The sequence below is a fragment of the Falco peregrinus genome, chromosome 11 (assembly GCF_023634155.1).
Source record: "Falco peregrinus isolate bFalPer1 chromosome 11, bFalPer1.pri, whole genome shotgun sequence".
NCBI lineage: Eukaryota > Metazoa > Chordata > Aves > Falconiformes > Falconidae > Falco > Falco peregrinus.
Window position 1 is genome coordinate 32,080,854 of NC_073731.1, and position 25,853 is coordinate 32,106,706.

Consider the following 25,853-nt stretch of genomic DNA (forward strand, 5'->3'; position numbering starts at 1 on the left):
TAAATATTATACCGAGCATTTTGCTAAGTATTCTAATTGAGTATTTGATATCCTTAATTAAGTGCATTTCCCAAGTACAGTTTGAAACCTCTTTTCACTACTTGTTCGATGGTACATGCCCAGCTAATCAATAGACTTACCAGAATTGGCTTTACTTTCCAGAAGTAGACAAGAGTAATAATATTTCTGTCATTGCCCCGGAGGAAAACAAAAGAACAAAAAATAAGCACATGCACCATTTCTATTTACCGACAGCAGGGCGTTAGCTAGGAACAAACTGAACTCAAAGCACTCTTGAAAAAGCTCCACCAAGCCCCGTAATGAGACCATCATTTAATGTGCTGGCTGCTTCAGCTTCTTTCAGACTACTCCCCTAAAGGCTTTTTAATCCATAGTTCAAAAGCTAAAGGCACCTGCACTCAACAAACTTGTGCATGGATGTCGCCCACATCCCATTTTTATTTCATCCCCTGATGGTGAGGAAATGCATGTAGCTTGCTTCTAATGTGCTCTCCTTTTATATTTCTTCTTTTAATACTCTCTGAACTTGTGCTGACTCACCTCATTTCTTTACAGGAGATGGCAAGCAGACCTTCTTTATCATTACTGTCCTTTGATCCTGCTTTCTGTCCTGCCTGTCTCTCCATCGTACGTTCAGTACAGCCTGTAAGTGCCCTTTGATCTCATGCCACTCTTGCCTCCCTCATTCGTTCTTGTAATATGAAACTGCCGATCCCAAATTTACAGGTGGACCTCTCCTTTTGAAATAACCTGTGCATTTACTATAACTTCCAACGCTTTGATGTTATTTGTTTGTTATTTGTTTTGTCTCTAGTAGCTTTAGGTTTTTACTAGCAAGTTGCACAATTTCTCGGATTTTTTTGACATACAACATTAATTTTTTGTGAGGGCAGGTTTAATGTTCCTTTGCATATTCACTAATTTTTCACTTGCATTTTTCTTACATATGCTGCCCTGCACTGACATAACTCTGAAAGATTGCTAAGACTTCTTCATACTCTATACATTAATTCTTGTTTTTCAGAAGGCAGTTGGAGCATTACTTTATTGCTGTTCAACAAAATCAACCAAACCTAAAACCTAAAACAAAAAACAACTAAAAGAAATCTGAAAGACCTAAAAGAAGCATGCCTCAAACTCAGGATAGTTTACAGCTGTTTGGGGCATTTGATTTGGAACCTGACATCTCTCAGCTGGACCACAGGTGCTGCATATGTACATCGTACCTAAATACCAGCTGAGGAACATGCAGGAATGACAGACCCGAGTTAACCAGCTGTTTCTAGAGTGGAGAATATGCATCATCTTGAAATGCTAACACTGAAGTAGCATTTAGTATTATTCACTAAGTAATTCACATTTCATTGGGAGGATACCAGTGTCACCGAAGTTCTTGATTTCAGTTTATTTTATTTACTGAGAGGGCAGAGCAGACAGGACAGCTCTTTCTCCTGGAACCCCTGAAAGGTGAGGTATGCCTCCTGCACACATACCTGACACCTTAAAGCCTCTCCTCACACAGCCTCACAGCTCCACAAGTCAGTGATCCCACAGAAACTGATGACAGAAGCCCCTAACTGCAGGGGGAAAAGGAGGAAGGACCAAGGATTTACTGTGAGCTTCACACTTGAACTGTGGCACCATAAAAACGGAGACAGCTGCACCGTCTGCAGCCTGCTGCAAGGCAGACATCTGATGGCAAGAGGTGTCAGCGCTGCAACCTTTTGCTCCCACAGCTCTTGAATGAAGTCCCTCCCACACCGCTTCCCCTCGGATGAAATAACTTTTCCTTCCCATGTTTCTTACAGAATTTTATGTGTCGTAACTCAGCTTCGTAATAGCATACCACCAGAGTAACTCACTTGCTAAAATCTTGATAAATCAATGCAAACCAACTGGCTACAAACACCCTAGCACCTGAGGGCTCAGCTCTCCCTCCCAGTGATAAATCACGTCCTAGTAACATCCTCCAGTTCCCATGAGGGTTGTGGTGGACAGCCCTACACAGGAGGCCACTGAACTCCCACAAATCATACTCCAGCAGTGGTCCCCTGTAGCAGTCCTGCAGTGCATCTGCTAGTTCAAAGGAGACCGAGTGACGTCTAACGTGCCCAGGCAGCATCATCACCCCATGGGGGTGCAGCCTTGTAGCTGTAGAAGACAGATGAGGAACCTGCCTTATGCCAAGGGACTACTCTTACAGCACGAGGAGGCACGGGGGGAAAGGAGTGGGATGGAGACCCAGCCAGCCAAAGGGATGTGCAGAAGGGCGATAGCAGGTGGCACCCTCCTGCGACCCCATCCACAGCCCTGCTCTCCCTCCCCCAGGGAGACAGCCAGATGCCAGCCTTGCTGCACTGGGGACCGCTGTATGCCTAAGCAACAAGATCACAGGCATTTTGCCACCTCTGGTCATTTATTGCCTATTTTTTCTAGATGGAGCACTAAGCTCTGGCCTTAAAAACATTAGAAATAAGTGTGCCATGGATCCGAACCAGAAAAGGCAGTCAGAGAACAGAAAATTCCACCGCTATGCCTGGCAAAACATGGACACACACTATTCCTCCCACTGATTTTAAGATGTTGCCCTTTGCTTTTAGACATTTTATACCGATCACTACAGCTCCGCTTCTAAATCTCAGTCTCTCCAGGCACCTGCCGGTTTCTTCAGAATTAATTTTCACCTGTTTTCCTTCAGTCTGTGCAGGTGCTTAGCGCAGGCTGGTAGCAAGCCTGGGGTACTGCTGACCTCAGAGGATACCCAGCTGCCTTGCCATCAGTGCTGCCCTGGCCAGGTAGAGACAAGGTGGTTTCTTTTGTGGTTGAGGGGTGGTGGGGGAGTTTCTTTAACAATGCATTGTATGCTAAATAGGAGCTGCAATTCAAGCCTTTTCAAAAGCAAATATCCCCCTTTCCCCACCACCCTTTTTTCTTTCAAACGGCTGAATTCTTCTGTCCATTTTATATCCTTTTTGCAGCCTTTTAAGTCAGCTGCAAGTGTTAAATTCTAATTTTTCAATGCCACTAAGCACGAAATCTCCGAGTCATTAAAAAGTCCTTTTTAAAGAGGAATCTGAGGTGAGGGCTTCCAAACTTTTGCATGCCACATACTTACTGTAATGTCTGATAGAGAAAAATGTGTGTTGGCAACACTGCTTAATCCACATTGAAAAAAGAAAATTGAAGCCATACTTCTAGCAAGATTAGTTAATGATCAATAGCGACAGGTAGCTATAAACACAGTAATGGAGATCCTTTCATATTCTCTCTCATCTTCTGGTGCAGCCCTCCCATAGCTACATTTCAGGAAAATGAATTTGTTTCAACTCCCACTCTGGGCAAGTTACCACAAAAACAACATGAGACAGAAAAAAAGCCAAAGGTTTCCCATAAAGAGAAATACCAACAGCTGCAGTGCTAGACAAAAACAACTTAACCCATCAATAAAGAAAAAAGGGAGGGGGGGGGGGGAGACAGGGGGGTTGTGAAGTCCATGGAGTAAAAGAAGAAGCTGCTTCTGATGGAGTCGTCCTTGTTGGAAATGAGGAACCATAGAATAACAAGTCTCAAGAGATAGGAAGACCAGTGAGAGGAGACAGGAGAAAGTTTATATACAGGCTGGAAAGCACTTCTTCTGGCAGATGTCCACAAGTTTGCCCATTAAAGAGAGTCAAGGTTCTGCTTTTTCTTGACCCTATTTCTCACTTAGTAATGCCGTTCCCAAGCATTCCCAAGAAAAGCAGAATTACAATTTCCACCCTAAAATTTCAACTTCTTGACTTCTTCCATCAACCTTTCCTGTATAAGAGGTCAAAGGTCAAATTTCAAGCTGTTCTATACAAAGGCAAGCACAGAACCATTGGCCATCTCCTAACGGAGAGCAGACGGAGCGAATTTTGTCCCCCTTGTAGTCCAGGAGGACCCTAACAGGAACACAGCAGCTTGAAGGCATTTCTTGTCCAAAGCCAGAAGCCTGGTAGCTTCCAGCTGTAATAAAACTTAGGGGTTCACTTGAACTAGTAAAGTTGCTTGCAAGATTTTGTTCTCTTACTGGGATGTTTCAATGGAAATTCCAGCCTTAGCCAAGGGATTCAGCAGAGCTTTTTCACTATACCATTTCAGCTGCCCAGCTCGGGACCTGCTCTTCCTGGGCTCACCAGATAGTGATGGAGAGAGACGAGTTTTTCCAAACAGGAATTTCAGACCGCTTGCATTTAGCTCCTGCTCTCACTTGCTCTCTGTAGGAGGGTTCTCCCCCTGACTGCACAGTCTGCGTGCCTAAAACAAGAAAGCCAGACTTTCGCCTACTCCTTTAAAATTCAAAGGAGCTTGCCTCAGTAGGTCATGCCTCAAAGCCTGCAGGGAGTGATGCCCCATTTAAGCCTAACTGGTGGGTTAGCTGGGCACAGCGGCACCACGCCTGTGCCGGGACACAACATCATCACTGCACAGGGCGCACTCCCAGCGCCGACAGTCCACTAAGGGGTTTTTGCAGAGCTCCTCTGCTTGTGAAACATATTATCAAGAGACTTGCCTGTCCCATATTCTTAAACTATAATGGGCAGATTTCTTATTCAATGTATTAGACTAACAATCATGATTCCGTTTAGCATTAGTAAGGATGTTAGTTCTACTTCAGTGAAAGTCTCATTAATTCAGGGTAATTTATATAGGACTTAAAATGTTTTTAAGTAGTTTCCTGCAACGAGAGTGATTTCTAAGTGTCTTAGAGTGATTATATGTTCATTATCATTTTGCACATGCTTTGGCATGTACAAAGACCCCATTCCTTCAAAAAACAACACTTGCAGGTATGAATTTTAAATGCAGGAATATTAAGCACTTAACAGAGATAACTGCAGAATCAGGACCACTGCACAAATATCAGCTGTATCTTTGAGTGAAATTCAGACCTGCTACTCTGAGCACTCAGGCACAACTTAAAATACAAAAGAGCAAAGTAGCATTTACAATTAACATTGTTTCTCACTAAAAGAAACATAACTCTAAGTTTATAGAAAGAAAATAAACATAAGCAAATAACAAATCCATGTCTTAAATGAGCTACAAAACATTAGATCCAAATGTACTAATTAAAGGAAAACTTTATCAGCCATTATGTTATGGTTAGAATATAAGGGTAAGAGCCTAACAATGAAAATTAATAATGTAGCTTATATGTATAAACTACATATATATATATGGATTTTGGTCTAACGATGAAAAAACACCATCAACTCAAAACAAATTAAATTTCCAAACTCATTGTAAAGCATATAAAGGCCAATTCTATATTTCTTAGGACCTGTACATTACGATTTACATTAAGATGTGTATGGGCAGACAGAAGCAATATCAGTCTCTGAGAAATTTGCTTTTGCATAAAAAGGACCACAATGCCTAATACCACCTTGCAATCCTAGACATAAGAAAAGTACAAAATTTCTCCTTTGTGGCATTGTACCCAGAACAGGTTGAGTCTGTCCTTTATGCCCCAGATCTCCAGAAGAAAGTTGAAGAAGGTTTGCCAGACAATCCTTCTAAGTCAAAACCTTCATTCTATACAGCAAACGCTGTACCCATTTGAAAAGTCTATCAGTCAAGACCTCCTCTGCTTTTTCTGGTTTCTGGGCATCCAGAAAAATACAGACTAAATTAGGCATATGCAATTGCAGCTCTACCCTGCGAGGGCAGTAAGAAAATCTGCTTTTCTCTTACAGTGATTTTTCTTCTGGACTTGTCTTACTTTTCAGCCTTTAAAATCTGATAACCCTACAACAGAGGTGCCATGCTGCTACAACATTTTACTAGCAACGAAAGTTCTGGCCTTAGTCCTTGACAAAGACACTTCCTTTATTCACAGTTCTAATCCACTTTTAAGGAGATGTTGCCATGCAGAAAATTCTTTGCTACAGTTAAACAGCCCAGAGCTGCACTCCTTTTGCTTTGCAGTCTCCATTTCAACCTGCATCGTGAGTTTCCATGGAGATTTGCAGAGGGAGAACTATCCCTGCTCTGTCAAATCTGGAGATCACAAAACATTTTCTTTCCAATATTTAAGGAAACAAATCCAGAAGGAACATCTTGCCCTTAAGGTCCATACCTTGATTCACAGTTCCAGCCTTCTGTCTGATCTTGGGAAAAGTTAACATCTTTGAGCTTCAGTTTCCTGTAAATTAGTTATAACAGTTCTTCCCTTCTGCCACACTTTGCCTGTCTTGCATACTTCAAAGGCATGATCTTCGGGACAAAGAGTCTCTTACTAGAATTTTGTACATCACTAAAAGATGAAAAAAAAGAAGAAAACATGCTTTGTTTGAGAGCTCTGTACAGGAAGTACATGCTGTTGCTCACATCATCTAACGCCGGGGTGATCTTTTTCTGCAAGCCTGCTAAACTCCCCCTCCCGAGCTTCAAGCATCTGTAAGATGTTCATCCATTTCTTCCACCAGGTGCAACTAGTGCTTACAACTACCAGTGATTAGACCTCACATCTGAGCTGATATGTATCAAGTTCAGAGCAGAACTAGCTTAATTATGGTGATATGCCTGAATGTTTAATCAGTTACTGCTAAATAAACAATTAAAACAATTAACTGCATTTTTTTAAGACACCGAATACACATACAGCAACACTAAATTGCTTGCAAACATTGCAGGTGATGTGGTTTCTTCTAATAATACTTTGGAGAAAGCTGTATACACTGACAACTGATCTAGGGTTTTTGTCTGACAACACATGGAAACTTTAAATAGCAGGGACCAAGGCAAAGGAAGGGAAAGCATCTAAAGGATAAATTACGTGGCAACCGTTTTATTTTTCAAAGGAATGTAACTTCTTCTTCCACCTTAAATTCTTTCTAGAGCTTTGTAAATATCTTACATTTTGCACCTATATGAAAGAGAAAACTGCTTTCTTTAAGCTTGAAATACAATTTCTGTAAGGTTGGGTATCAGCACATTTTTATCATTTGATTTTTTTAACGTAACTTCATCAAAGTAGGATTCAATAAATTGAGCCTAAAGAGCAGTGCAAGATGAAATGCTGCAGAAAACTAATATTCTGTTTTCCCCCTAACATTGCAATATATATATTAAAGATTAATTGGAAGAAAAAAATCATTTTATTTCCCATGCTTAGCCTTCTTCCCATGCTTAGCCTTAATGGGTAATGATGCTGGTGATATTTTAAATTTAAAATAATGGAGACTAGGTGTGTTTAAAAAAAAGCAGTTAAAAAAGTAGGCTTCACAATTTTATAATATTCTAAGTTAATTTACCAACCTTTCATGATACACATGTACAAATTTGAAATTTGCCTGTCAAAAATTACAAACCCAATTATTCCACTTCCTCTTTAAAACAAAGGTTCTTTAGAAATGAGGGTTATTTCCTTTCTTTCCTGTTCCCCACCTGCATCTTTCTTCCCTTTCCACCTCGTTAGCATACTTTCTTACTGTTACATTCTCAAGTATGTAGGGCTGACATCAAAACTCCTGCAAGGAAAACATTAGAGGACTTTTGGAAGACACAAAGCAACAGGAATCCTTTGAGCACTATTTTTCACCAAGGTTCACCATAATAAACTGATCACTTCAGGGCTCTGCAGTTTCCAAAAGGAAAGATAGATGAGAATGGTAAAACAGTTCAGTGTATATATTAAACTGTAGCACAGTACATTTATTTTGGCATTTAAATCCCTCATTTCCCCAAGGACAAACTGTGCACATCTCAAGTAATGATGCCCAGATGGCTCTATGGATATGGCTTAGCAGTCAAGCTTTTTGCTGGTGTAAACTGGCAATTTCACTGATCTCTCATACGTGTTGTTGAAAGCTCACAGTCATTTCCCTTACAGGACAGCACACCAGCTTCACTAGGTCCAACAGTCTGCTTAAGGACCAGTTTTATGGCAGTAATATTTACCATTTTGATTTTGAAATCTGCTTTCGAGAAATTTGCAGTATTTATTCAAAATACATTGCTTTGCAACCATTCATGCCATTAAGAGCTCGCTAGTGAAAGAAAATCTCCAAGGGGTGTGAACACTGCCAAGCAAATGCGCTTACTAAGTCAAATAAATATTTGCAGATTTTTTTTTCAGCATTCACCAAGCTTTAGTGTCAACATATTTGCAATCACTGCAATTAGCAGCAAGTGAGGCTTCAAGACTGTGATGCAGTGAAACATCTTTAAAGAAGGAAGGGACCTTACTTGACTTGCTAAAATGATTACGAAAGAGGCTGAAAGTGAACAAGCAGCACATAGTGTTTCCAAAGAGTTGCACAAGTTTAGCAGAAAGTGCTGCTCCATTACTTCAGTTAATAGAACGTTTTGTTACTCCCGACTTCCTCTGTCGCTGTGCAAAAGAAAAGAGGAATATATTATTTTCCTTTAAATAGAATCAAAGCCTATCATAAGAAGAATATATAAAATCATTACATTATTAGGAGACTGGATTTGTTGCCAGAATTGCTAGGACTCTGCCTTTATTTTAGGAACAGTCGCACTATCAATTTAATGCCATAATCAAACACAGAGCAGCTTACATGAAAAATGGACACTTCCTGACTTCCCCAGTAAGAACAGGGATTTAGTATTTATTTCATCTGTAAGCATCGCTGAAAGTCTACAGGCAGGTGAAATTCATGTGTTTATTTTGGCCACCATATAATTCAAACATGAAGATACCTCCTCTTTTTGTTGTATCGTAGTGTCTGAGCCCGTAGCAGCCAAAATATATCTAGCTCTCTTAATGACATAATAAAAAGGAAGGAGAGAAGGACAGGTGGGGGAAAGGAAGAGTAAATGAAAAATTCATTCTTTGCAACAAAGCTTTAAAAGGAAAACCTCTCCTTGAATTAAGGAGCAATATATTAAACCAAGTAATAATTTCACTTTCTCGTAGGAAAAACATAATTATTCACACAGTACAAACTACTGGAATCATTGAAGTTGCTGTATCTCCTGTGATTTAAAGCTAAATAGCTCACAAGTTTTCAAATGAAAGAAGGGCATTTTTTTGTTGTTGTTTGAAAACAGAATCTTGAGCATCTAGGAAGACAGTGAATGGACAGAGAACATCAGGGCAAGATTATCTTCCCTCTTATTTTCCTATTATCAATTTTCTCAAAGGAAAAATACAATGGAAAGGTCATCACACTGGAGAAAGTAGCTTAGGGTTTTCAACCTCAACAAAACACACAAGCTTGCCATTTACTGTTAAAATCTAGAGAACTTTGAGCAATCCTTCCAAAAGAGCTCGTTTTAATCTTGCTGCCCTTACAGCTGCTGAATTTCTCCCTTTTTATTGTTCTTTGATTTCCATTCTGATTATTTAATGAAAGGATGATAAATTCTTGACCTTCATCTCATGGGCTGTCATGTCTGGCATTTGATAATGCTCTGTGATAGGACGCTATGCCTGTGGGGTCTCCATGTATTGTATATTAACCTTCTAAACTGAACCGATTCAAAGAATGTAAATTATGCAAGTTCTCTTGCTGTACTGTTTTATCTTTTGATAATTTGCCACTGATGAAATTTCTGAGGCTAATCAAAAGCCAGACTCTTTCACATGTAGAGCATTTTGAATGCTTTCTGATATGCTGCAGCTTACTTTGCTTACTGGGAGACTCACAAAGGTGTGTTTGATCTCAACTCTGTTGTCATGTGAGTCAATACAACAGTACAATGACTTAATTTAAGTCCTTTACTGTGAGGTTGCTAACCCAGACCACGATGCCAGGAGGGACTGCTGTGATCTATGACTGGCTTCATGCATAAAGTAAGCCATGGGACACTGTTGAAATGTTCCTGCTCGGACTAGCGTGTGCACTCTCAGAAGGAAACCCATGCTTCATTTTTAAAGGCCCTGAAGGTGGACAGACAACCACCATGCTTGTCATGCCAAGGGAAAAGTTAATTATCCTCCCTCTTCATATGTTTTATTTCACCCTTGAATTTGTCAGCTTCAGCTCACAGCCCCTGACGCTGTTATTCTTATACCTGCCTGCCTGAAGACCCATACAGTGTGGACTCTGTTGGTATACCATTTGCCATGTGTTGTACCTATACCTCCCAGAGGAGGAGAGTGTAGAGACCTTCTAATGGCACCGTAGTGGCACAGCCAAATGCAGTAAGTCAGCCAAGTGGTTTTGAGGTCTGGACTTGGCTGGGTCATTCATTTACACTCTAGTCCGTTAGGGAGCATATGTAACCAATGTACAGATGAGGTACCTTCACTACCCCAGATGTTTGATAATTCCCTGTGTATACAGACAAAGTCTTATGGTCACATTACGCACATTTTACATCTGAGTGATCATCCACAGGAGTTTCAAGACTTTTCCAACATCACCAGCCAGAAGAGAATTCTCCATCGTTACTTGTCATTACCTCCACAGGAAGAACTTCTCACTGACAGGCAGTTTTCTTTGCCCTTTTCAGTATACCAAACCGATTCAGGTCATTCCACATCAGCTGTCTTCTCTCTTTCAGCAGCTGCCATATTCCCAATACTTGCATCACTTTAAACTTCACCAGTGCTACACACCTTCTTGTTAAGCCAACCCTAGAAAAAGACAAAGAAACAGGAAAGATTTCAGACAGGGCTCATTTCTTCTTGTTTACAATTCAGGTTTGAGACACACTGCTTAGCTATTTTTCATCCTTACATTTTGATCTTCTGTCACTTTTATTCCTAATGAGAAAGTTGTGTCATATTAATGCAATGTCTTAACAAAGCTTAATTATATTGCCATTAAGATTTAGATTAAATAGTAACAGATATTTCTGTAAAGATATACTGTCTAGCACTATTTTGTCTAAGACTGGTGCCAGATGGATATACCAAGAACTACCAAGTATAGTTTCTTTTAGTCTATTGAAATGTTGCAAGCTTGTTTTCTTTCATTTCAGGGAAGTTTGTCATGATTTTGAAACCTTGAAAAACCAACATCAATGATCCAGGAAGGCTGGCTGCAAATTATTTAGATCTGTAGATACAGAATATTTTCCTTGAAGAGTTGCTGTTGGAGAACCTTCTGACCTGCTCCTCCAGCTCCCATCCCCAAAAGAGATGGGATTCCAGTACCCATTTGAACACAGACTCAGTAAAGCATAGGGGTTCATGCACATGACGCTGTGTGAGCCCATGAAAAACTGGACTGAGGGGGGGTGTGACTCAAGTTGGTGGTTTTTTTTTCTTTTAGATCCCTGCTGTGCCCTGAAGAGTGCTAATGTGTTAGCAGTGTGCTCGTGAAGCTAGTTATGTTCAGCTGAACTTCCTACCTTACGTAAGCCAGCAGTGAACTAGGTGAAGCACGGCTTGGTTCAAAATGGCTCATTTTTGAACTGTTGGCCAGGGAAACAAGATATTGAGCTTGCTTTCGTTTGCTGTCTAGCCACATCATTTTCCTTTAACACGAGCATTTCTCATCCTCAGTATCCTCATCATGGATTACATCATCGATCTGTAGACATTGACCGAAATATTCCTAACTAGTTCCCAATTATTGCTCCTATTTTTCTGCCCAAAGTGAGTTCATATGGCTAATAACAGTTTCAGCTTTGAGAAACTGGCAAGCACTGAACATGATTTGTCTCTGAGGTACCAGTCATTTGGCAACAGGATAAGCCATTTTTAGTGCAATTTGACACTTCCTCTCCAATTTTCCTCACTCGGTACTTCCTGATTATCATTTTTACTCCAGTAATAAAAACCTCCCCCTCAGGTGTCATTAATAGTAACTCAATCAAATTAATGTCTATGAATAAGCCATCATTATCTATTTTCCTACCCATGAAGCTAGCATTACAGCTTATCGAAGAATTTAGTTCAACTTGTTTGATTAGTTTTGTGAATGCATGGGTCTGTTCTGGATTTGTACTCTTTCGGCTCTACCATCCCCTCTCCACTCTCTGTTGTTGAACATTTCTAACGCCTTTTTGGTTTTGTTTGCAGAATGACTCCAATAACAAACACACCTTGTCACAGTTTCACCAGCTATCTATCACCCACATTTTGAAGGCGATTAGCATTCAAAGACTAATCACCATTCTCTCAGGGCTTTAGCTGCTAATAACAAACCCTGTTCCTCGCTAGAAAACCTGAAGCATGGTGGAATAAGGTTTTCAGAATGAAATAATTTAACTTCTATTCAGAAAATTCTATTATGTGATTTGGTTTCAGAATAGCCATTGGGGCCCTGGGGAATCAGCAAATATTGACTATTCACCCACTGATGCTAAGCAGCAGTTAGTCAGGCAGTCAATACTATCATGAGTAAATATCTCCACGGCTGTATAACATTCAGTATCTTAGCAAAAAACTCTCACTTCATTGTGATGGATTATGATGCAATATTTATCAGTATTGTCACATAGGTAATCACAGACTGCTTAAAAAGAAACCCTACCTCACTGAGAATTTTGCACAGGGTAATACTCACGTGGACAATCAAATCTCTTGAGTAGGAAGGGTCTGTTGCTCTCCGTCCAACAATAAGACTCATTCACAAATGTTCTTCCAACAGTGACCAGATGAACTGAGGGAAACTTCCCTTCAGCTGTTTCTTATACTCAGCCGGACTCGTTGTACTTGGCTGCCCCATGCATGATGCGTCACTATTTACTATCCTACCTTACGCACAAAGCTTCTCCTGTCTACCTTGGATATGTGCAAAAGACATGACCATTTCTGCATGTGCAAGAACAGTTTCTACTGATGATTTACAAGTGTCTTATCTCTGTCCAGTTTGATCTGTTCTGCAGCAGAAACCACCTAGACTCTCTAGTATGGCCAGGTTCTCCACTCAGCTCTAATGCTGATTAACATCAGCACACTTCGACACCTAAAACTATCCAGACACAGCAGGAGCTGCCTGGGGGAACCTCCAGGACTTTCTGAAATTCCTGCCTGAAAAGCTGTTGTAGCAGATAGTCAAATACTTTGTTGAGAAGGTGGTTACCATTCAGAACTCACTTTGTCTCAAGTCAATCCATGGTCTCAAACCAGTTGATTGTCACACCTAGGTAGCCACATCAGTGAGATCCTGGACCACCCAGGGAATTAATAAGCACAGTAGGTGTGCACACAGGTACAGCCCTGATACCCAGCTACAGCACAATTACAACTATTGGACAAATTTGAGTTCCACCCTTGCATCTCCCTTACGGCTTACATTTGATAAATTTTCCCACAGTACAATCCTTCTTTTTTTAAGCAAATATTTTACCAGTAATTAGATCTACTAACCCCAGTTCTAATTTCATCAATTTTAATCATGTTTGCTCAATCTAGCCCAAACTGAACCCACACCATTCCTTTCTTACATCCTCTGGAAATGGTTCAAACAAACATGTGCTTGGGTGCGTTGTCTCTCACACACATGGGCCATATTATGCCAAGGAGTATTTTAAGTGGAACTTTACCACTAAGTCAACACACAGGTCTGAAGAGAAAGCAGTAACTTAGTAGGAATCTTGCTTTCAACTGATAGCAAGGAGACTTTATTATTGTATCGTAGAAGCTACTCTTCATTCCCAGTGTTCATGAAACTAGGAAATGAGATTTCTAGTATTTCTTTTGGGTTTCTTGTGAATAGCTAAAGAAAAAGACTATTAAATGCCTAAGTGTTCACCAGAAAAACAGAATACATCAGTTACTGTGTGAAAATCTCTGCATTTCTCATACCTTTATAGCAATAATTTACCAGCTTTACACAACAAAAACATCAAAACGCTGCACTCATCAGCCATCTTTAATTTACTGTTTTAATTTATACTTACTCTTTATCACTTAAACTCGTATAGTTCGTAGACTGTATGCAATTTAATAAAAATCAGTCCAGTGCTGAACTGTAAACTATGTGGATTATTTCAATTTCCCTTTATTTTTTCAGATAATGGTCTTCTGTAAAGTCATGCTGGATATTGAGCTAATTCCTAGTTACAAACCCAGAATATGAAAGCCATGCATCCGTGTGGTACACATGCACATAACTTAACCAGGGTTTCATGGAGTTTTGAGCTGATTGGAATGTGAAAGCCTCAATCTTTCTTCCAGCTATCGTACAGCAGAGCAGAAAGAGAGTTACTGTTTCAAACTGAAATGGTAATTAAAAGTGATTTCATCATGAAGTGAATCAGAGCATGATTTGTTGAGGAGGACTAAATGTTCTAAATGGGCACATCTGAAATCCTCTCTAAAATAAGCTACAAAGTAAAGAGGTACACAGAAACACAATCTAAAACCAAAGCATACAAGGGTGTTTTTACTGCTCCCTGGGTTTAGAAATCTTGTGTGTGTTTCCCTGACACAACAGGGGGATTCTTGAAGAGACACAAAAGTTAGAGATGGGCACTACATAAATATCTGCTTCTTAATGTTGTCCTTGACAATAGGTGCCCGGTAGGTGCTGAATGCTTGTCTTTGCAATAATTCTTGGGGTTTTCCCTCTTTCCTTCACCTATTAAGCTGTATTATCGAGACCAATGAGTTCCTCACTTTTGATCTTCCTATTCTCTCCCACATCCTGCAGGAATGGGAAGGGGAGTGAAGTGAGCAAGCAACCCTGTGGGTGCATAGCTGCTGGACAGGGTCAGCCTAGCACAAAGGGTAATATTGTATCTTCATCCCTTTTTCCACCTTAAACACTTTACATATCACTGAAATCTATAGCATCTCTAAGTCAGAATGAATTTAGAAGCCACCTGGCAATATCCAGATTATCAGTATGTAGGTTGCCTAACTAGTACAAAATGACGTGTTTTAGATTTTGCTGCCAGTCATTCTAAGTAATGTAATCATCCCTGTAATGACAGACAGCATTAGCTATTATTTTATTTTTCTTAAAATCTGGTCTGAATTTAGCACAAAGCAAGATCTGGTTCATCGCTGAACATCTCCAAAGTTCATGAGAATTGACTCACAAGTTTTCACCCAGTTCTCCATCTGTTTTAGAAAACTAGCATTAAAAGACAATCGAGTCTAGACTGAATAAGAGGATTGTAAAAATGAAGGTGACAAGCAAATAGTGACCCAAAATTTACATCAGTCTCAGAGATCTTCATATACCTGAATTTAATGGAAGTGTTGAATTTGCATTCTGAAGATAATAGAATTAAACTTTAATAATGGGGGGAGGGGGGGGGGGTGGAGAAAAAAAATGAGAGAAAAAAAAGAGGAAAAGTAAATCAACAATCCCAGGGACTACGCGTTCCCTTAGCCTAGGTAATCTGGAATACACAAACTCTCCAGGAAGCAACTTTTCTAAATCTGCCCATCTAAAGAAAAAAAAAAAATCAATACACTGCCACACTTTTCCCGAAGCCCACGCAGCTGGTACACCTGCAGCAGTCTGGAGACACACTGCTTGTCTACGCTCCCTCTTCTCCTTTCTTCCTTCTTCCTTATGTGTCATCCCCAGTTACACACAAAGAAATTCTGCCCTATCACGTTAATATTCGGAAGCAAATGGTCAGCTGTGCTACGTATGGAAAATAGCTACTAACTCAAGCTTTCACACGCATGCAGTGGTATGCATTCTGTCTGCTTCTATATTTAGGAGGGGAAGGGAGTATCCTACTGTACCTGTCCGTTTTCCAATTATTTTATTTTCATCAGCTAAATTTAATTTTGAGAAGGGCAGCAAGAGGTCTGAAGAAGCAAAAACGCTAAAAGACAGGAGAAATGTAACTAAGATGTACTATGGACAGAAATTATTAGAGGCTAAAATTGGGGAAATTCTTTGCTGCAGGCATTTGAAAGCAAGAAATACATACTTCTCAGCAAGACAAACAAGACTTGAACTCTGAGTTTAGGAACTGCAGAAATATCTTTCAGCAGACTGTAAGGGACAATATAAAATAAAGACATTTGCTACCAGCTGACTGAAATTCCCAAAAAAAGGAAATCACCTGACCACGTGTAGTTGCATGGCCTGAGATCCAAGCAGACAGCAATTGTCCTGATTGCTACCAGCTTCTACCACGATCAGGAACCTTGAATCACCACTTAAGTGCTACATCTGTGACCTTCTACCAAGAACAAGCTAGTGTTTCCTCCATGTTCCTCTCTCCCTCATGGCAAGCTTTTTGAATGACAGACATGTAGTTCTTTGGCTTCACATGGCCTTTGGGCAGTACCACTCCTGTCCCTTGGTGACTAGCATTTTTGGATGTACTTCATCTCCAGAGGGCAGCAGTTAGATGTAAAAGCCAGGCCTGCCTAGCACATATGAGAATCACATGCAAATCCTTCTGAAAGCCTCTCGGGCAGTCTTGCTGCTTCATGAGGTGGACAGCAGATGACGGCCACCACTGCTGTTTTCCCCTACCTGTAAGCAGCAACACCCCTCCCATTTCTTGGCACTCTGTAAGATAACTTGCAGGTAATCGGAAATGTCTCCAGAATCAAAAACTTTAATGACTATGAGGATCTCACCATTAAAGCTCTCTGATGAAGCAATAGCCTAGGCAGCCCAAAACGTACAAGGATCATTTACAGAGTAAAAAGTGTAAACTAACATTTAAAGGAAACACATTTTAGGCATATATTGCTGATTACAGCAATTTTCAAGGAGCATTTAATTCCTTTACTTTGCATACCCCTATCAGGATATATGGTTACTGTTGCATACAGATCCAGTGACTTAAAGAAACAGAAATATCACACGTGATCCAGCACAGCATCCCATATAACCACCCACACCTCAGCCAAGGCTGCCTGTGTGTGCCTGTGGTGCAAGATAACAAGGGAGATGCCCAAGCTGAGCTGGAGAGTGGAAGCAGGCTGAGACAGTGCTTAACCTAACCCAGCCCGACCTTCCCTACTCGCTCTCTACACTGCACAAGAATAGACCTAGTGTGAACATATTCTGAGTAATTCTAAGATACTACAATTAAATCAAATAGCGTTCACATAAATATGGTCTCTCTTCCTTGCTTACCTGACCAACTGATCGTTCCTAACGACGTAGACTGAAGGCTGCACCTAAAAAACATTCGGAAAATGTTGAATGTTGTGGGTTTGTTTTTAAGCAAAGTGAAACCCACTAAAATTTCTTTTTAATGTTCTGGCTGGCTCAGTACACACTGTCCTTGTTTCAGAATGAGGACACTTAACTGCAGACACACAAAGTAATTATCAACATTAAAAATAGAATACTGCAGAAACAATCCTGTAAAATACTGTAATATCATAGTAAGCCTCGGCTTTGCGTCTAGCTTTTGGTGTTTGGTACACAGGGAGGAGACCACAGCTCTGTTATAAATGACTAGTGAAGATCAGTTTATTCAGCAAGAAACTTTCAGGAAGTCTGGAGGGAAATGCTAAGCACAACCACTCTAAAGTCTGAGCCGCTAAGGAGCAATAATTAAGAATCTTCTCCAGACAGTAGGTGCTTAGAAGCACTCTTTCAAATTTTGAAGCACTTTTCTTTAAGACAAAAAAAAGCCAGATACCTGCCTTTTCTTTAGATTACTTGTGGTGAAGCCAGGTTGCTTTTTACCCCATTGCCCATTTTCTCATGTGTCTTAATTAGCCCTTCTTTCAAACTTTGTTCTAAGCCATGCATGCAGCTGAGGTGAGATTAATGGCCTGTCCTTTCCCACATCACTTCTTCTTCCCCTCTTAAATAAAGGTACTGCAATTCTTATTCTGTAGTCATATCCATTCTCCCCTGAGGTTTATTAAAAATATTCACCGGTAGTCCTGCAATTTCATGTGCCAGCTCTTTCAGCATTGTGGGATGGAAATTAGTTGGTCTCCTGTCTTGAAAGGATTAAGCTCTTTAGAGTTCTCATCTAGAAAGTGGTAATTTCTCTTTCCATAACCTCACGGCTGCTAGCCATCTTGCCTCTGCTCTAATGGTCAACATCCTAGGCCTGCTAAATCCCAGCACAAACTATTCCGTTCAACTGTTAGCTACGCTAGGATTATGTTCCTCTCCCCCTTATTGTACATTGAACCATTTTACAGTCGTTGCTCTTTTTGGTTTCAAAGCCTGAAAAATCTTTCTTCATTTTCTATTAATATTTCTTCCAAGGTGTCTCTTGGTCTGGCTTGTGGCAACGGGTATTTTATTCCTCTGTCTCTTGACTTCTTGTCTAATCTGGCTTTTAGGAAGTATTTTCTCCCTTTTTCTGTTTAGGGACTGTCCTCAAATCTGTGCTTTCATTCTTTGGAGTTTAAATCTTCATAGGGGTTCTTGGATATTATGGCCGAGCACTAAAAATAATGAAGTAATACACAAAGTAATAATGAAACCTACACATTTGTAGCATGACACCAGAAGATACAAAAGGGTTATGTGCAGTGACTTTGGCCAACTAAAAAGGAGAAACAGTGAAGACTGGCAGACATAACAATGCAGAAGAAATGCCAGGGCTCTCAGGTATATAATATGGTTTATGCGTGTAAGACTTCCCTCACTCAGACATTTAGATCAGGAAAAGTTCCACTGAAGTCAAAGGAATTCCCTTCCATTAACTATGGAGTAATACAGGCAGGAGTTAGGACTGCTGAAATAAAAGCAAATAGCTTTAAGTGTTCCTTCTACATTCAGTCTTGAGCAGTTCTGATTCACTCCCATATAATAAGCCCTTCTGCAGAGAAGCAGAAAGCAAATCCTAAGGCCCGCATACAGTCAAACCCTGTGTCAGGGATGTGACAGCCAGCTTATCCCAGGCAATACGTTTTGTACGGTCCAGGTGTGAGCCTTTCGAAAATCAGTGTGAAGTGCTCAAACCCTGCTAGGGCCATCTGCACAACCCCACAGCTGTCCAAGGCTCCCAAGAGGCACTATCCAAACCACTCGGCATTGCCTACATCACCTGCTGCTGCCACCAATACAGAGGGGAAATCAGGAGCAGGCAGCACTGCTGCTGTTGGGGATGGAGCTTTGAGGCTTGCAGCTGCCCTTGCACTTCATGGTATATCCCTTTGGTAGCTGGGTGGTAAGGAAGGTGGCAGGTACACAGAGGTGGTCCGTTGGGAAGTTTGAAAGTGGTTACATACGTGAGCTCCTCAGTACTGCACTCCTCTTCCATGGAGAAAACTAAGGCTAATAACTCGTGTATTAGTCGATCTCATTTTTTCACAGTTTCTGCCTGTCCCTGGAAAGACAGAGAAAACAACCTGTAGTGGCTCTGGATACTGGGCTTTATGAAGCAACGTAGTCAGTGCTTTTACTCTACTTGATTATTTTACACGCTTTCTTGCTTACTCCCCACCACAGCATTACATCTACTAGATCTTGATTCCTCTCCCTGGTCAATGCTAGTCCAGAAAGGTCAGGCAGAAAGTCATGTCGATTCATGCTGTCCCACTGCTCACAGTATACTCTGTCAGTAATTACGAGCCAAAGTCCCTGGGCACCCCCGCAACATTTGTCTCCGCACATCTCTCTGATCTCTAGGTCTTCTTCCACTTTCAAGTTCTTTCCTCCACCCAGGACCTTCACCTTCTTAATTCCAGAGCCCCTCCTCCTTCCTGAAACCACTTCTTCCTTTCAGGAACCCTTCTTTTGGCCTCCAGGCCCTCTTCTTCCCAGGCCCCAAAAATGACATTTTTCCCAATCTAAATAGTCTATGTGCAGAAGCTCAGCAAGCCATCACCATCCATATCGGTGGTTCTGTCCCATCTCTCTGTATTAACTGAAGGATTCAGGCTGTGCCACTTCAGTTTAATCCAGATTATCAAAATTTAAATCCAGCCCATACTGGCTGCATCTGGCAAGTAGCAGGCTTCTGCTGGAGCGTTCAAAAGCTCAACATTGGACAGTCATTCCGCATACACAGACAACTTCAGCTTTCACTCATGACACTCCGCAATCAATGACTGGTTTTATCCTTTTCTTCCCTGCCAAGAAGTAGAAGTCCTCCAGATCTGGATACAGTCACTGCGAAAACAAGTAAAACGTAAACAAGAGGTTTAATGTACCAACATGGAACATTACCTTCTTCTCTTGTGCCTTTTTAACTGTTGAAGTCTTTAGACTGAGTCTCCGTGTAATGAAATGAAATCATCTGTTTGGCTTCTACTGTGCTCCACTACATTCACGTTTGGTTTTGTTTTTTTTTTAAATGCCATTTATTTCTGCTTTAGCGTGTGTGGCTCTGAGGTATTTTAACCCCTACACTGCTTTTGCAGTCCAAAGAGGTACAGTCATGCTATTATGATGGTTGGTACTGAATCAAGAATATCAGATCAATATAACACACACCAAACAGTTTAACCAACCCCATCATGACTTCATGACAGCCCCCCAGAAGCTGTAAACGGATCACCTGCGAGCAGATACTAGAATTGTAGAACTAGATGATCACCCTCTCTTGAGCTGTAATAGCCCAATAGATTTAATATAACTCAGGAACATTTAGAGCTGTACAGTTTATCACTCTATAAAGTTAGGCACCACAAACTATGGGGAAAATATCACTGTGTGAATCTCAAGAGTGTATTTAGGAATCCCACATTACTCAAATTCTTTTAAGATTTTCCTGTAGATCCTTGGACCCAAAGGCAGTTTTCAGGTCTCATTAATTCTACTCACTGTTCTAAGTAAATCCATTGTAAATAGGAGTTCAGATCACATTTAAATGTGGTCCTGGAGTCAGACCAGACATAACCAGAACTGCACATCTGAATTCAAGGGAGGCGAAGCAACAGGTACCACTGGGCTGAAGGGGTGCTGGTATTTATCGACAGGAATGGCATGGGGTATTACAGAAGATCTGAGTTTAAGAGAACTGAGAGAAGATTTCTCCCTGGGTGTGCTGTTCTGACAGCTCTCTGAAAGTGGTACTAAATGCCAGAGTCAACATAGGTGCATCCATCCTCACTAGGAATAACGGCAGAAAAGGTGTGCACAATAGACTACAACACTGAAAAAGAAAGAATTATTCAATCTGTTCATTTCACTCCCAGTAAGAAATAAATACAGCTGACCTCATCCTGGGGGTGGGTATAACTGTAGCTACAAAGGAGCTTTAAAATACAGTGCCCTGCCTGCCTGCTGGGCTGTGTGGAGGTGGATCAATCTGGTTTATTGAACCTGCTATCCAAAACAGACTGCTGTAATTTGAATCCAAGGCGCTGTGTCCTGAAGAAGTGTCTCTCCTCTCCACACGTGTGCTATTCCAACACAGGTTTTGGCTCTTTGTAAGGTCCAGTCTCCCAAACTCTTTGTTTCGAGCTGCTGGCTCTTCCCCTAGCTCCTTTGACACTGGTAACGTTCAGGCACTGGGTGGCTGTGTAAGCACAAGACGAACAGAGCCGCATCATCCACCTTGGTCCAGCTTTGTTTCCAAAATCAATGTCGTTCCTGCTGAAATTTACCCCACCAGCTTCTTGCCCTCCCTGATGAGCCAGGTACAGGTGGCAGAAAATGAGGCTGGAGGGGAGCAGGATAACAACAAGGAAGCATGGCTGCTGCCTTGTGGGGTCTGGAGTACCTGCAGGTATTTGACAGCAGATGGCCAACACTTCACAGGCGTTTCGGCTTTACAGGACACTTCTTACCCGAATACGCAGCAAGGTTCCTATGAAGAACGTCCCCGTCACAGAGCCACCTGCTCTCACCTCAGGTGACATACACATACCATGGCAGGCCCATCTAGTTCTTCTCTGCCATTGCTCGCTGCTTAAATACCTTCCTTTTCCTCTCGAGTAGCACAGACTTTCCACACCATTGTACTCTTCCCCCCTGCGCACACACCTCTCCCAGGAACTCCCGCCGCCTTCAGCCCGCATGCTTGGGACCCACACAACCCACAGCTGAACGGTTCCTCATCTTGCTTGGTTCAGCCCTTCCACTCCAGTAACGGCAGCATGTCCAAGACACACTGTTCTTGCTGCCTCTCATCTCTTTTGCAGCAGTGATTCCCCACTCCAGTATCTCTGCCTACCATTCCCTTGGGTGCTCTCACCCTTGGTAGTGGTAATTCCCCATGCACCAGCACCGTGAACTTCTCCACCCTGATGACTCTTTAGCCTCACCAACTGATATTGGCCTGACTATCACTTCTGTCCTCTTTTCCTTCACTTGGTAACCTGGCAATCCCAGCTGATCTGCATGATCCTCTTCCTCCCTCCTCAATATTTCTGGAGGAACAAACAAGATCAGGAGTATACTATAGATTTGTTCTCTCAGCATTTAGTTCATTAAGCAAATCTCTCCTTTAACTTCAACTAAATCCCACACCATCATGGGTGAGGACAGTTTTGCTGTTGTGACACGTAAATATTTATCTTCAATCAGAGTACAGGCAGGTCAGGACCTTCCAGGAGCATGTGTGCAATCTTGGGGGAGCAAAGCATCTGGCCTGCTTGGGTGGAGCAGGCTGAGAGGTGCAGCAAGGGAGTGTGAGAGGTCAGCACGGAGGTCCTGTAGCCCAAGAGAGACAGAGCCACAGCAGCCAGCTAAAACTGACGTTACCTGAAACAGCCACACAGCCGTATCTCTGATGTAACGGGAATAAAAAGACACCAAGGAGCCTGCAGAGAGTTCTCCGAGGCAGGCTTCTGAGCTGTTAGGAAGCAAGCCTGAAAGAAGGCTACTGCCCTGCACGAGCAGAGCAGAAAGGGGCAATTTTCTTTACAAACCCTTTTTATCTCTCAGCTAAAGTTTTCTCTATTTTCAAAGATCTCCTAGTTTACGTTCTAATAAAACCTAGCTATTGGATTTACAAGCCATTTTGGTCTCCGCCAATGTGTTCACTGTCAGAAGAAGGTCACTTTGGGATCCGGTTGCCCATTTCTATAATCCTTGCAAACGTCTCACTACCCCTGGCTCCTCAGACTGATTCATCTTCCCACTTGCGACTCCTATTTCTGCACAGAAGCTGAGTGAGTGGCTTCAAGGGAGCACTGACACGATACATTACCGTCTCTGTCTTCCTCATTAGCTTCCTTTCCTCTTTTCCTCTCCTTCCTCCAGTGGATGCAGAATTTTGCATTTACTTCTTTAATCCCTTCATGTGTCCCGGTGAACCAGCCTTACCGATCTTCTCCCTCTGCAACCTATCTACCCGGTTGGCTTTTCCCCTCAAATGGCAAGCATGTTTGCTGTTTACACACCCATTTACATACCTCATTGCCTCTTTCCTTTTGTCCCATTCCTCTTTGATCTTTCACTCCTGAGATCCTTCAATACCCTGTGGATACCAGCTATCAAGAATCCCTTTTCTACAGTTCAGCCTCAGTCCCTCCTTACCTATCTGCTCTTTTGCTTGCCCACATGCTCTGCTCAGCACTTACAAGCCTCTAATGGCTGCTTCATAATTTTGATAATTTTATAATGAGAACTGCATTTTCACATGCATTAACATTGTATCATTTTTTCTGGTTTCTGTGACTTTATTTTCTCTTTTTCTTTACTCTCACATTATCCCTGAGCACATCCATCTAACTCCCTTCATTTTTGCAAGGAGTCAGTTCTCCTTCTACAGCGCATCCCAAGGTGACAGGAGATCAGAAATGCAGATACCGTTACCTTGCCATCACCCCAAGGACCTCTGTATACTTCATATTTCTGTCCTAGGCAAATTTGTATCTTGGCCAACCTGTCAGTGATTCTTACCCAGGAACTAAAGTGCAAGAAAAACTATAAAGAGCTCCTGACCCCTCCTTTCCACAGGCCCTTTCTCTTTTTTTGATCATTAGAATTCACCACTTTGCTTGTTGTTCAGGACAATAAAAGCTTGTCTCATCTTCAATTCTGAGTACACATCCAAATTCTGCGGAGCTATCTTGCGTATAATTTTTGAGTTACAATCTTTCCTGTGTGGCTACTGTCATGCCACTAAAATTTACTTTCACACTCTCGCTTCCATCTTGCTTACTGTAATATCATTTATTCCGGCTTTGAAAAAATAAAGCCTGTACCTGTTCATAACCACTACAAACACTGCAGGAGGGACCGTATTCCCAGCCAATCACTTCAATTACACCAGATTTTTCACTTTGTATCACCTCACAGACTCCTTCCTCTATCACAAAAGTCATAAGCTAATTTTCCTCCTTCTCTTTTAAGTTACTTAATTCCTCTTCCCAAAAGTCTTTCATTATCTATTGAAAGACTACTTCCAGTCCCAATTGGGCTTATGACCCTTCCTGCCATGATTTATGTGCTGTAGTTTTTTGAACTAATATCATTCCACTTGTCTTCCCACTGTTCCTTATGCCATCTTCCCTCTAAGCTGTACATTCTCCTCAGCAGCTATACAACATAAAGAAGCCATGTGCTATGACAAAATACCATTGTCCTGTTTCCTCACAGTCTCTCTGGCAGCTGCATATACTCATCTGTAGCCTCCAGCCTACATTAAGTAGAAAATTCCTTAAAGCAAGACACTAGGGTTTTTGTGTTTCAGTAGTTCCAAACACAATAGGAATTGATCAGAGATGAATGCTTCTACACTAGTACAAACACACAAATAAATGGTAGTAGCACTCATTACAATGAGAGGTCATTGAAGTCTCTTCTTTGGCAGTTGCTTTTGCCGATACATGGGTGAAACAACGCCAGCAGAGATCAGCAATATGAAAATCAGCACTACGAAAATGTAAGCACAATCATTTGTGCTAGAAGGAACCTTTACACTGCAAATGCATGGCATGCTTAAAAATATCTGGTAATTCACTAAATTCGGAGGAATAAAAGCAAAATTATTCCACTGTGCCTTGTCTTGACCTCCTCTCTTTACAAGCCTTCAAACTTCATATTAGTCTACTGTGATCTACCTATTTGTCTTTCTTACTTACACTGTGGGAGCACACTCTGCACATAGACCCCACAGCAACAGGGCTCTGCGCGCACAGAACCAGATGAGGAACACCTTCTCAGCCACATCTGGGTCTATCCCAAACAGTGCTACAAGCCATGTTTTCAAAATTGACTCTCAAAAATAGCCTGTCAAGAAAAAGAAAAGAAAAAGAATTTCTGTACTAAGTGCAGATCATTTTGCATACCATCTGCAGAGTGCTAATTATACACACCGTTGTTATTTGTCAGTATAAGATATTTCAGAATGATATCTATAAGCCATCTGCCAGCTATCTTACTCACATTCTTTAGATCATCAGCAAGAAACTTTATACATTTTTTCCTTAGGTAACAATCTGCAATACGCAAAAGCTGTTAAATGAGAATGACTTTTTAAAAATGACTTTTTAACATATAACTGAAGTCAACTGAACTCCAACTGAATTATTTCGAATTGTTTAAAAACATCACATTTTAAGTAATGTTTTTGATATTGCGTTTAGGTGTTAGGAAATAATTTCCATAGGTGCTTGATGCTTTTTTGCTTTTTTTTTTTTTCCCCTATGTTCTTAATGTGATCTTCAAGTAGAAACAGCAAGGAATTCACATGCTAAAAATAAAGTGCCACTAGCAATTACATTATGCAAACAATTTATTTAATGTTCCACTAACCCCAAACTCTGTATTGCATACTTGCTTAATACAGAAAAATATTGTTGGTTTGGGGTAATTTTAGTTGCTTGGTTGGTTTGTTGTTTTTTTTTAATGCACGTGCACAACATCATTACTTCTTAGGGAAAAGTTGCAAAATTTTTCCTCCTTTCATTTTTAATAACTCAACTACTCAAATGTATAATCTTACTGCACTATTGGTTATATTTTCAGTCCAAGAAACAACACTGAAAGAAGAGGAGAAATTAAGAGAAGTTATTCCCAAATAACCAGTGAAACAACTGAAAAAGTGACACACATCCAATTCAATGGCCATCACACAACTTTCTGATATGTGTAGAATGACATTGTACAGATGATCAAAAGAGAATCTCATAAACAAAGAAAATA

At 41.1% G+C, this 25,853-nt stretch overlaps 1 long non-coding RNA gene across 1 annotated transcript in view; it reads right to left on the reverse strand.

Annotated features, from left to right (window-relative positions):
* LOC114011108 (uncharacterized) overlaps nt 1-25,853 on the reverse strand; it is a 171,326-nt gene that overhangs the window by 97,869 nt on the left and 47,604 nt on the right. The window contains exons 2-3 of the long non-coding RNA XR_003552865.2: nt 10,420-10,594; nt 6,125-6,301 (exon numbers count right to left, since the gene is read on the reverse strand). This is a non-coding gene — a long non-coding RNA (uncharacterized LOC114011108). The remainder of the gene's footprint in view (nt 1-6,124; nt 6,302-10,419; nt 10,595-25,853) is intronic.